This window comes from Manis javanica, chromosome 3 (assembly GCF_040802235.1).
Source record: "Manis javanica isolate MJ-LG chromosome 3, MJ_LKY, whole genome shotgun sequence".
Taxonomy (NCBI): domain Eukaryota; kingdom Metazoa; phylum Chordata; class Mammalia; order Pholidota; family Manidae; genus Manis; species Manis javanica.
In genome coordinates this window covers 135,371,957-135,385,383 of record NC_133158.1, presented here as the reverse complement: position 1 = coordinate 135,385,383, position 13,427 = coordinate 135,371,957, and the positions used below count along the sequence as shown (strand labels likewise).

The window sequence follows — 13,427 nt, the reverse complement described above, 5'->3', positions numbered from 1 at the left end:
TTTTGTAAGCATTCAAAGTCTACTCTTTTAATAACTTTCAGTTATACAACAGTGTTATACATTAGACAATAACCATGTTTTACATCAGATACGCAGATCTTATTCATCTTATAACTGAAAATTTGTATCCTTTAACCAACCTCTTCCTATTTCCCCCACTCCCCAGGCTCTGGCAACCACTTTTCTACTCTCTGTTTCTATGGGTTTGACCTTTTTTTTTTTTTTTTAAGATTCTACATATAGTGGTATCATGCAGTTTGGGAGAAAATATTTGCAAGTCATATATTTGGTATGGGATAAATATGCAGAATATATAAAGAATTCCAATGACTCAGCAATAAGAACAACAAACCAAGCAACTTGATTTAAAAATAGGGAAGGGATTAATAGACATTTTTCCAAACAAGATAAACAAATGCCCAACAAGCACATGAAAAGATGCTCAACATCACTAATGGTTAGGGAAATGCAAATCAAAGCCACAATGAAAAATCACCTCACACCCAAAAGAATTGCTGTTATCAAAAAGACACACACACACACACACACACACACACACACACACACACACATACACACACACACACCCCAAAAAAACAGAAAATAACAAGTGTTAGCAAGGATGTGGAAAAATTGGAACCCTTGTGCATTGCTGGTGGGAATCTAAGATGGTACAGCTGCTGTGGAAAATTGTATGGCAGTTCCTCAAAAAGTTAAACATACAATTACCACATGATCCAGAAATTTGACTTCTGGAAATGCACTCAAAAGAGTTGAAAGCAGGGTCTTGTAGAGATATTTGCACATCCGTTCTCATAGTAGCAGTATTCACAACAGCCAAGGAGTAGAAGCAACCCAAGTGTCCACGGATGGATGAATAAATAAAAGGTGTAATATATGTACAATGGAATTTTATTCAGCCATTAAAAAGAAGGAAATTCTGATACATGCCACAACATGGATGAACCTTGAGGACAGTATGCTAAGTGAAATAAGTCAGTCACAAAAGAACAAATACTGTATGATTATACTTACACAAGGTACTGAGAATAGTCAAAATCATGGGACCAGAAAGTAGAACGGGGGTTGCCAGGAGATGTGGGGAGGGAGAATGGGAAGTTGTTTAGTGGGTATAGAGTTTCAGTTTTGCAAGATGAAAAGAGTTCTGGAGATTGGCTGTACAACAATGTGAATTAACTTGCTACTTATTTGGCTGCACAACAATGTGAATTAACTTGCTACTGAACTGAACACTGAAAACAGTTAAGATGGTAAAATTTATGTTATGTGCATTTTACCATGATTTTTAAAAAAAGATCTTTCATGCCATATGGCACTCACAAAAGTGATTTGTTACTTAGCTGTAAGGCATTGACATCAGGATTGCTTTGAAACAGGACACTGCTCACTCCAGGAGTCAGAGCTCTGAGCTGGAGGACTGAGGGGACTGGGGCCACCTCTGAGTTCATCAAGGATCCACATGTGTGGGATGCAGTTATGGTGCCTTTTGAGGATTTGACCAAATGCTATGAATGAAAAAAAATTAAGGGTGTTTTAGGGATGAGGAGTGTAACATTTATAAAACTACAGAGGCTCTTCACCAAAAAGAAGACTTCAGGTAAAGAAAAATATATACGTTAGTGTTACTATGCTACTTCAGTAAACATAGTTACATTATTAAAAGAAAATCTGTCCACCTAACTGGTCAGAGCTAGATATCTATTAATGATAGGCCTTTTGTCACAGTAAGCAATATTTAGTTTCCAGAAGCCAGTCTTTAAAAGCCTGCTTTGTACAACTGTTGATGTCTATCATTACAAGGATTTATTTTTGGCACTGGATCCTGGAACTTTGACTAATAGCAGTCAACTGAGGTAATTCTAGCTTAATTTTGCACGTGTTCTAATGGCAGTAAAAATGTTACCCGTGAATCATAATGACACTCAGCAAAAAGCTCAACTTTTATACCGCCATAAGAGCACAGCAACTGTAGTTACCATTCGCATTGATCAACCTTTGTTGGGAGTATTTGTTTAAGTAGAGAAATACAAATAATTGGGGAGATCAAATTCCACTGTAATCAATACCCATATAACAGATACATGTTCGATTCCAGAAGTTTTCATGGTATAGCCAAGTAGTCCAGATTCAAATTCCCTGGAGGAGTTTTTATCCTGCTGTCTTGGTACCAAAGAAACAATCATCAACAACAACCAGTTTGCAAATGCAATTGTTTTAATGATTCTTTTAAATTAATTTTCTTGTTTGAAGATGAAATATCATTTCTTCCTGTTTCCCAGTCTTTCTTTTCTGTATCTTGTGAATTATTTTTCATAGTTAGTTTTTATGCTATATTTGAAGAGGGAGGAACAGGGGAATCATGTAGCAAAAACAAGTGTCCTTTGCCAAAAAGAAAAAAAAGAAGGCATATATTACAAGCCAGAGGCAAGAACTGTGTCTTCAGCATGTAGTTCTCACAGGGCTCAGTATTTTTTAGCCATTAAAAAAATTATTTAAAACCAAATGATATTTTAAAAGCACATTACCATGCAGAAAATAATTTTGGGGTATTATTTTTATTCTCAGGGTTAATGGCTTTCTAAATCTTAGTAATTACTTATTTTTGGATGGGGATATGAAGGCAAGTGAGACTTTTAAAATTAATTAAATTAAGGAAAATTATAACTAAAACTAGTATTTAGAGAAATAAAAACCTCTGCTGAACACATAATATAGCTGGGACGGGGGAGGGACACGGGAAAGGCAGTATAACACAGAGAAGAAAAGTAATGATTCTGTAGCATCTTAATACACTGATGGACAGTGACTGTAATGGAGTATGTGGTGGGGACTTGATAATAGGGGGAGTCTAGTAACCATATGTTGCTCAAGTAATTGTATATTAATGATACCGAAATAAAATAAAAAAACCTCTGCTGATTATCTTTAATTTACCATTTCTAAATTGTTGTCATCTTGAGCAAGAAATGAGCCAAAGTTCACTGATTCAATGGAATTGACATTAAAACAATAATACACTTCACAGATATGAATATATGTAAATTGATGCAAAGTATGTTTGTTATCTCCAACTCAGTTATTTGCATATGCAAATACTTTCATTCACACAAGATTTATACCGAAAACAGTCTCCTGTTAATTGTTAGAATCATTGTAATACAGCATATAACAATTTCAGAAGAATTTATTTAATGCTACCATATTTTTAATAAAAGAATCACAACCTCATTAAGCTAGAGATCTCAGTCTTTTGCAGTTTCCTTAGATCATGAAACAATCATCTACATTCTGGGCAAAGAAAGAGAAGTACAAATAAAGAAGGACTATTTCCTATTCTTTGTTTGGAAGTCTTATTAACATGGAAAAAAATGGCTTTGGAATAAATTTTATTACATTCCATTTCTATTCTTACATACTTATCTTCCAGAGAAAGAGCTCTCAACACTGTAGGAGAAAATAATTTCAAAGACATGGTGGATCAGATGTGAGTCAATATCAATGCAAGTGATGATAGAAAATAGTTCTAAAGCAATCTTTGTTTTCAGGGTATCCTTACCATATTTAGAGAAGTCGTGGATGGTAAATCAGTGAGAACTCTAGTAATAAACAAAATTTAAAAGCTAACTTTTTAAAATAGATGGAGATGATACAAAGACATGAAGATATAAAGGCAAGAGCCACATCTTAAGACGGTTCAGAGCAGAGCTCTGAGGCTCACAGTCACCGGGAGAATTCCCATCATCAAAGAGGCTGGAGTGGACTGGCTTTGAGACCCACACATCCTTTTTTCATCTGTGTAGTTAAGACACTTGTCCTTAAAACCAGACTTTGTGGAGAGAGAATGGATAACAATTTCAGATCATCCCTGTTGGTATCATATCAAGAGCCAGGACTGGAGGACCTGCTCACACCCATACATCAGGGAAGTTGGAGCAAGTCAGGAAGATGGTGGCTTACCCTTCGATTCCAGGGGCATCTAGGATAGTTACCCCAGAGAGGGTGCAGTGTGAGATGATTAGAGGGAGAAGTTAAGCACAGAGAACTCATGCCTCATGTCCCAGGTGGTTTCCTGGAACAGCCTAGGACTGCCGAAAGGTCAGGCAAAGGGAGAGCCTACGTTTGCTTTCCTGAGCGACCCTGACAGGTGGAGAAGTAGAGACTTAGAAGTGCCTGCGTCGCCTGGGCATTATAGAAGTGGCAGAGATTATCTAGGAAGCTTGCTAAAGTGGGTCACCAAAGCCAGGGAAAAAATAACTCTGTGGTCAAGAGTGGCAGGGAGGAACCCCCAAGCAAGCGCATGAACAGACAAACCTCAGGGGTTGGATGGGTGAGTCAGCAGGCAGTGCCTCCTGCCGAGCAGACCCTGCAGGTGAGGCAGTGCAGGGCAGGGACATGGGACAAGCATCCTGATTAACTTTTCCTGCCTATGATGAAAAATGCTGAGATATAAACAGTATAGTAAGAACAGGAGGGACCCCGTCTTAAGACTAAGATTACATTTTAAAGAGCAGAGAGTTGAAAAGTAAGATTCCTAACATATTCTCTGGTAATCAGACAATAACCCAATAGCCTATCTTAAGGCAGGGCAGGCAGTCTTAACTGCTATGTCCTCACTAGTTGAGGGTGACCATTATCTTGGAGAAGAACCGGATAAATAAATCCCTTGTGTTATGTTTATTTAGCTGGAGGACTGATAATAAAGGAAAAGAGACATGGTGTTTCTCACCAGAGATAAGCACCTTGAGACCACAAGTCAACCCTATGCCCAACAACCCCCCTCTGCCCTTTGCCCCATTATTGAAAGCCTTAGAAGACAGAATCCCCAAACTCTCAGCATGCCTCCTTTCTGAGAACACCTGCACTTTCCTTTCTTTAACTGCGTACTTTCAAATAAAGCTTTCTCACTGCTCAAATTATTGCAGTTTGTCTCTTTGCTATTTCATTTTATCTCCAAGTCTTCACTCTGTCTCTGCTTTACTCCCGGTAAGTGGGAAGGGGCTGCTAAGAGCTCAGATTTAGACTTGCACGTTCTGGTTGCCTGGGTGACCTCGATGAAACTGCGGCTGTGTGATCTGCTCTTAGTAGGCTGCCTGAAAATCTCCTTTCTTTGGGAAGTTCTCAGAACATAACCACACTCCATCCTGTGCTCTGTGGCTTCCCCAAATCCTGGAGTGGTAGGGGCTGGTCCCCATGCCACGCAGATCCAAGCAGACACAGGATGTCAGATGATCCTGGCTTCAGCAGTTGGTGAGGGAACCTGCCCTAGGCCGAGAACTTTCCCTCTTTCCCTCTGCACTTTCCTGTCATTCCCTCTGCTCTTGCCTTAATGAATTCCTTCCTTACCTACACTCATCCTACCTGTTCGAGAATTCTTTCTCACCCAGAGTCAAGGACCCTCCCCCTCCAGGTTGAGGCTCCTCCTAGTGCCTCACCTAGTGCTCAGGGCAACACAGTGATATCCCCGGGGAAGCCAGCAGAGCTGGGGAAGCCAGCAGAGCTCGCGGCATCCCTAGGAGAGCGAGAGGGCAGTGCGTGGTCCCTCAACACCCCGAGATCCCTCCCCCTACTCCTTCACCACAAGGCGAAGCAAGCTGGTTACCCCCCAGCTCACATGCCATCTCAAGGAAGAAAGAGGTGGAGAAAAAAACCAAAAGACAATTGAATCTTGGAAGTGACTCAATTACCCGAGAAACACTGTCTCTTCACATTATTGGACAGGCTTGAACTTGCCAGATTGGACTGAATGTAGTTTCTCACTTCTTCTCCAGAGAATAGGACTTAAGGGTTGCAAGAAAATAAAGAGGTTTTTCTTTTTACTGAGCAGAGGGTATAAATTTCCAACATTCCTGAATGATTAACAAATAACAAATATTGCTGGTCTCATCCTCCCTGTTCCTCTCTTGCTGTGAAGCCTCTTCCAACTCTGCACCAAACTGCCTGGGCCAGGCAAGCCCTCCGTTCCCCAGTCCCTGTGCAGTTTCAGGGACCCCACTCCTCAGCACTGTGGGCTTTATCATTCAGCGACAGTCACCCCAGTTCAGACCAACTGAATGCATTTTGATCAAGATGCTGGAGCAGGGGGTGACTGACTGCCTGTGGAAACAAGGCCCCCCTGCTTGTCAGGAGCTACTCTGTTAGATGTGGGAGCGTCTTGGGAAAGATGCTGAAGCAACTGGGTCGGGAAGCCCTTGGGGGTTCAGGGCAGTGGCTATTTTCCAACCAGAGTAGGAGAATTTCAGTGTTTTGACAGTCATCACGTCCAGACTTGGGTGTGCTGACTGGATACCAGAAGCTTCTACCTCTTCTCTCCCACTTCCAATCAGAGCCCCAGACTCTCTGGCAGCCACTGTTTCTCTTGCTGCCCTCCCGCTGTTCCACCTGTAAGGGCTCCTAATCTACCTTCCATCTTCAGCACAGGCTCGGTGCTGCCCTCATGGTAGGAGCTGCTCTGCAGGAGTGAGAGAAATAACAGCAGCAGGAAGGGGGCCAGACACTCATGCAGGGCTGTGTCAGGAGAAACCGCGTCATTCACAAACCCCTCTGGTACTCTGAGCATATTTCCAGAGAAACAGAAATATAAATAGTGGCTCTGTATTGGAATGAATACTGCTCTTACTCTGTTAGAAGGTGCTTATGGACTGGCCAGGAACCTAATTACCCTTTAGGATGTTGCTTGTATGAAAACAATGCAATGTATAAAGAAGCCTTTCAGACACAAGCACTTCAATTTGAGGAATATCAGAAAAGTGAAAATCCATATGTGTTAATTATTTATTAGAAGAAACTTAAATGTGTCCATGTAAAGCAATAGGAGAGACAGTTTAGTAAAGAAGTCAAAGCAAAGGGAAAATAACATTAGAAAAACAAGATGAAGCAATAGGTAATGTCTAGTTTTAAAATGCATGCCTGAAGGCAGGCCACAAAATTGACCCTAAGCTTCCTAACAGCCAATGCAAAGAAAGAAATTCAATAGTTACAGGATTCCTGAAATATTTTTTTTGCTGGATTTCAGAGAAAAGCCCAATTATTCCTAGTGTTGCAGAAATGGGAGTGAAAAATTTCTCCCATAGCTACTCACCAGGGTACTCCATGTAACATAGTTATCACACATAATAATTAACACTTAGCGGTAACTAACCAAGTAGTTTATATTATTGCCTTCATGTCTCAAAAAAACTCCATGGGGCTCTTCTGACATGAGGAAACTGAGGCTCAAAAATATTCAATAACTTGGCCAGTCATACAGCTCACAAATGGTGGCCTGGGACTGATTCTGTTCATCACTTAAGTCTCTACTATTGACCCCTGCTTTATGAAAATAACTCGAGTGAAATCAGTACATCCCATATGTTTTTTTTATAAGGACCTCAACAGCCAATGACAAAAATATGTGTCAATAAAGGAAGAAGTTATCTTCAAACTAGCAGCCTGAAGCATTACTTGTAATACAACTTTAATTTTTTTATATTGAATTCTTATTTTGTACGTTCCACTAGTAAACTACTTTGGAAAAAAAATTTATGTTCTTTTTCAAAACTACAAATGTTTCTCTAGTAAATAAAACAGGTCGCATTTTCAAAATTTCATATTTTCTCTCTTATATACAGCTCTCACCTGTTTATAAAGCTATGGAGGGTTTTCTCACTGTGTATCACAATTAAAGTCCAGTTGCCAATTCTAGAAGCTTCTTTCTTAAATAGACTACCATCTTTTAATTGTGCAGGTCTGTGGAAATAACTTAGTTTTTTTCCTACTTGTAAGAGGAACTTTTCCACTCAAAACCTTTTGAAAATATGCAAACAGGTTATATTCCCATCAAAGAATAGCTTATTACTTATTCACATAGTATTTTCCTTTTGCGTCAAATTGAAAAGGGGCATTAAGTGAATGCCCACAAAGCATCTTAGAGGCTAAGGAAGGATTAAACTAAAGGCTAAACTCTGGGACAGGTTTATATACACTGTTGGGCACTTTCCAGGAGCTTAACATCTTTTCACCAATCTGTAGAGGATATCAGAGGACAACGTTTAGGTCATGAAATAGGACTCATCAGCTTAGCTGAGTTCTCATTTAAGGTAAGATGAATTAATTCAGACCATTCCTGAAAGAGTTGCCAGATGTGCTTTGTCAACCTGCAGTCTGAGAAGCTTCTGCAGCTGAAAGACAAAAGTTGGATGGTTCTTCCATGAGCAATGTCAAAACCAGGAAGTCTTCACAGAGTTGTAAGTATAAACATCTACACATTGATTAGTCCAAATCAAGGCTGGTTACTCTTGGTAAAATGTTTGCACATATGCAATAAGTGGGCAATTTTATCCTTAAAGGAATACAGTTCCATATGGATCTAATGAAAAATGGGGAAGTCAGGAAATAATCTTATATAAATACCATGAACAGCATTCCTGCCAAAAATCACTGGGTGCATTATAAAAATAAGACATACTACATTTTGGAAAAATTAATTTTTATAACAAAATGCTTAGATTTATCTATATAAATTTTATAAATTTTATTAGCTCCATTACTAACAGTATGTTAGCTAATCAATTTTTATTTGGTTGCGGTTATTAAAGAGTAAAGATGCTACAGTACTCCTGCCAAATAAATAAATAAATATTGCCATTCCTCAGTTGTTCTTTTTTACATAAAAGTAGAAGTTTGAGATAAAGTAAATTCAAAGCTGTATATAAATGTATTAAGTATTGTATCATCTTCAAAAAGATTAAGTGCCTACCTCATATGATACTGCTATACATTTACTATGCATTATTATTTGAATGACCTCTCTTTACTACATATTTGCATATAGTTAGCAGATAACTGTATTACAAAAATTGTCGCGGGGTTATGGACTATGGAAAGTCAGAGTAGAAAAATCTTAGAAAAAAATATATTGAGAAACAATCAATGATCATCATGAAAAAGAAAACTATTCTAATATTTCTTAACTGATTCTTTAAAAGGATCTAACTAAAATATCTAAAATTTGGTTAAATTATGAGTACGGCCAGAATTTTACTTCAGTCTATGCACAAATGTACATATAATGGGTTTTACTTCACAACTTTTTGAAGAAAGTGGACATAATTTATACAAACCGTAGTACCTCATAAATCACGTGGAAGTAAAGAAGAAATTACATAATTTCTACTGCTTAATTAACCAAGGCATGTCCCTTTTCATTTCATCATTTGCAAATGCGCCTAGAACTTTACAATTTCAAGAAGGCATGGATGGGTCTAATGAGTATGAGCTTGTGGAGTTAAAAGAAATAAAAGGTGAGGAATTGTGCACAAGTTACCTGCCTTTATTAACACTTTCCAGGGTATGCATTGTGATGTAACGCATTTTTGAAAGAGTGCTGAAGTATTTACCATTAGTAAGAGTGATATACATTTTAGGGCCACTGCCAAGTGCTTCCGTATTGACTGCTTACCACGAGTGACGGCTCATTTTCGTTTGCACTGTGCAAGTGTAACGGGGGAAGTGCTTATTGTTATTTAAGACCAAAATTAAGTCTAGCTGCCTTCTAAAGGGGGCTGCTAATGGCATAATTCAAATCAGTAGAAAAGAAATTTCTAAACTTCCCCCCTATCCTTGGTAACAAAGGTTAGAGGAAGGAGAATGGAGAAACTCTGAGTGGAAGGATCACTGAGGAGAGATTCAGGGCAGAGTCAGGGAGAGAGGTTAGAGACGCCTCTACAAAACAAAGAGAAACTGTTTTGGAGTTGGAGCACCAGCTGAAAGAAGAGCAAGAAGCCAGACAGAACCTGAATTGTCAAAACTACCCAAAGGAATGTTTCACAATGGAGAAGTTTCATGTTCAATTTTACATTGTTTTTGACAACCACCCCCCACCACAATTGGCCAACACCTCAGTAAAACTGGCTATGTATGCATTGCCTTCTGTGAGTGGTTTAAAGTGGATACTGAAAGAAATGGGCTGGATTCTGAGTCAGTGCAGAGCAGAGATGAGGGAACAGCTGTAGGAGGTAAGCTGTTGGGTACGTTGGGAGCCCCACAGGAGCATGAGCTCAGAGGCCCTTTATGCAAGAGGATAAAATCCCCAGGAATGGGCAAAAGCCTTACGGAAAATGGGGGAGAGGCACTGAAGGTGACAACAGCTGCTCAGATTTTAAGGAGCAATGTCATTTGTCCTGTTATAAGGGGGCATGATGTACATTTGGTCTGAAGATATTTTTTCCACTTTAAATAAGTGCTTGGATAATTTTAGAATTCCCTTGGAATCTTCTCAGGACATTATGTGTATCTACAATTAGAAATTAATATTTTATGTCAATTTGTTCATCTAGTTTTACATTTAGCTGTATTCAGTTAGAAAATGTAGTTTTTTATTTGTATTATTTGTATTTCATATTATAATCTTTTAAGACTCCTTCTTAATGGGTATAAAAATAGGCTTTTCACACTTCTAACTATAGCTATGAGAAATTAGTATGATCTCTTCTCGCAGCCAATTTTTCTGCTATATTATTTTATAATGAAATGCTTTGGGCAGCTTTCTTGGCCTTCCTAATTTTAAAAAATATTTCCTATGTATTATTTTAGAGAACTGAAAATATACTTAAAGAAGTGTGAATTGTGCTTTAGCAATGATATGCTTTTCAGAACTCACATTAACATAGGACACTGAGAGTATATGTGAAGCTCCTGAGGATTATTTTATACTTGAAACAAAATATTGCTAATAAATTTTTCCCTCTAGTTTTAATTTAGGAATTTATATTCATTTTTCTCAGAGAAACATTTAATTCTACTGATCTACGTTTCAAATGTAAAAACTTAACCAAACACAGCAGTTATTTAAAAATTTATTTATTTTTAATTCATGCATCATACATGTGATAAATATTCTATATATAATTGCTCAAATTCAAAGTTGGCCAAATTCAAATCACACTGACTTTAATGAATGGTCATAGTATACCCAATAAGAGATTGAAATGGAATCGAATTGGCACCTGGCTACTGTGAATAAGGCAAATGTTCAGTAAAGATCTGCTGATTTAGCAAGGGCTTTAGTTTGTGAAATTCATGTCTTACTACCACTGCCCTGATCAGTTGAGACAGAATTAGCACTAGCTAAATCGTCTGCGTACTGCCGGGAGGGGTTTGTTGAGGTTAAGAGCCTGAAGACAGAGATTAGGGAGTCCTCATCCTCCTAAAGTGCTGGGCATCCAGGATTAGAGCTCTGGGTCAGAGAAATCCAGCCCAAATGCAGACCTAAGCATCCCGCATTTGGGATTACCAAATGGATAATGGATAGCCCGGTCTGCACGTCAACTCAAGAGCATTTCACCTGCCATACCAAAGTGACCTTGGTTCACAGTTTGTCTACATGCTGCTAAAACTGAAGAGAATGCCCCAAAATGTGAAAGTTAATATTTAAAGTCTCATAGGTTGATGCTATGATTCAGTACCCTTAAATGGTGTGTTTGCCAAAACACAGATTTGGAGCTTTAAGTATGTATTTGGCTGATGAAGGGAAAGATCTGGTTAAACCCAAAGTATTTTTGGAAATGTCCTGCTAGTATTTGCTTTAAATATAATTGGTTTAGGGCAGTAAAACTGTGATGGTGGATACATGTCATTATATATTTCTCAAAACCCAGAGAATGTAAAACACTGAGAGCAAACCCAAATTAAACTGTTGACTTTGGGTGAGAGTGATGTGTCAGTGTAGGTTCATTGATTGTAACAAATGTACCAGTCTGGTGCAGGATGTTGATCATAGAGAAGGCTACACATGTACATGTGTAGGGGCAAGGTATGTGGGAGCTCTGGGTACTGTCTACTCAGCTTTGCTGTGAACCTAAAACTACTCTAAATAGTCTATTTAATAATAAATAAATACATAATTTATATATCTATATACAATTTGGGATATACAGAAGATAACAGGCATAACATAAAAAAGGTACGTATCCATTCAGGCTGCTGTAACAGAATACTGTAGTCTGGGTCGATTATAAACACAGAAATTTATTTCTCACAATTCTGAAGGCAGGAAATTCCAAAATGAAGGCACCAGCAGGTTAATGTCCAGCCAGGACCTGCTTCCTGGCTCACAGATGGCCATTTGTGTCCTCCGTGGCACAAGAACCAGGGAGCTCTCTGGTGTCTCTCTACTAAGGGCACTAATACAATTCATGAGGGCTCCACCCTCATGACATCATCACCTCCCAAAATCCCCACCTCCAAATACCATCACACTGGGGATTAGATTTCAACATAAGAATTTGTGGGAGTGGACATTCTGCCTATAGCACCAGGCAATGATTTTTTTAAAAGAAAATTTGGGCACCAGTAGCTATGACAGTGGTAAGTAAATAAGCACTTGCTCATAGTGCAAGAATCAAAAGGAATGAGGGAAACCACATGGAGCCCAGAACCATAACTCTCAGGCATGACAGATGTCAATGACTCCTAGTCCTCCCTCAGGATGTCAGTGACATAGGGATATTTCCCTTGACAATTGGAAATGGCTTATATTTTAGGTAAAAATTAGGTGGATTGACTAGAAAAGAATAAACTACTGTATCAGAAGTATAAAAAATTTTATAGGTTATATTAAGCTCCCTTGGCATTGCTAAACAAAAGAAAGCCAGACCCAAGAACCACGGAATCCAGAGCAGGTATGATTCCAAGGAGGGTTTAAATCAGATTTAAATCAGATGAAACTTCTCTCTGATGCCTCACTTCTTCATCTCTATTGGCCTGATAACCTTGAGTTGCCCACTTATTTCACTGAATGCATGACTAATAGTGAAAAAATCCTGCCTTGGTTCTGCAGACAATGGACGCTACAGAGCCTCGTAGAAATATACCTATGTATGGTGGTGGACCTGGTTGTCCAGAAGAAGGACATTTGTGCCGATTATCTGGTGGAATGACATTAGAAGGTAACCACATTGCCCCACAGCACTAGACTCTGTGGCTGCCCCACCCCACAGCCTCTCGGTACCCTCCTGAGTTCACCTACAGCCCTGAAAGTTATACCCCATCTGCAGCACCTGCATTTCTCAGCTTCTGGTTCTGAAGTCTTCCTCCTGCACCACAGGAGTTGTTGTTTTGTCTGGCTCAGGAGTAACCCTGCTGCGGGAGAACCGTGCCCTCAACCAATGGCTGACAGAACTTGGGTAAATTGCTAACTCTTTGTCTTTCACTGGGACAGTCTGAGGAGTGATCCACAAGGTTCCTTAGAAGGTCCCCAGCAGGGTTGAGCCCCAGTAGCCCACAGCGGTAGCCCAGGCATTAACTCACGCCTTACTGGCTTTTCCCCTCCTGATTTCACTCTCCCATTCCATCGTGGGGGCTTCTGGGGATCACCTCCCACATAAACTACCTGCATTCCAGCCCTTGTCTCCATGATAGCCTACGGGGAA

At 39.3% G+C, this 13,427-nt stretch overlaps 1 long non-coding RNA gene across 1 annotated transcript in view; it reads right to left on the bottom strand.

The window, feature by feature from the left end:
• Positions 1 to 7,990: 7,990 nt before the first annotated feature.
• The window catches only part of LOC140848462 (uncharacterized), a 60,627-nt gene continuing 55,190 nt past the window's right edge, over positions 7,991 to 13,427 (bottom strand). The window contains exon 3 of the long non-coding RNA XR_012129387.1: positions 7,991 to 8,177. This is a non-coding gene — a long non-coding RNA (uncharacterized lncRNA). The remainder of the gene's footprint in view (positions 8,178 to 13,427) is intronic.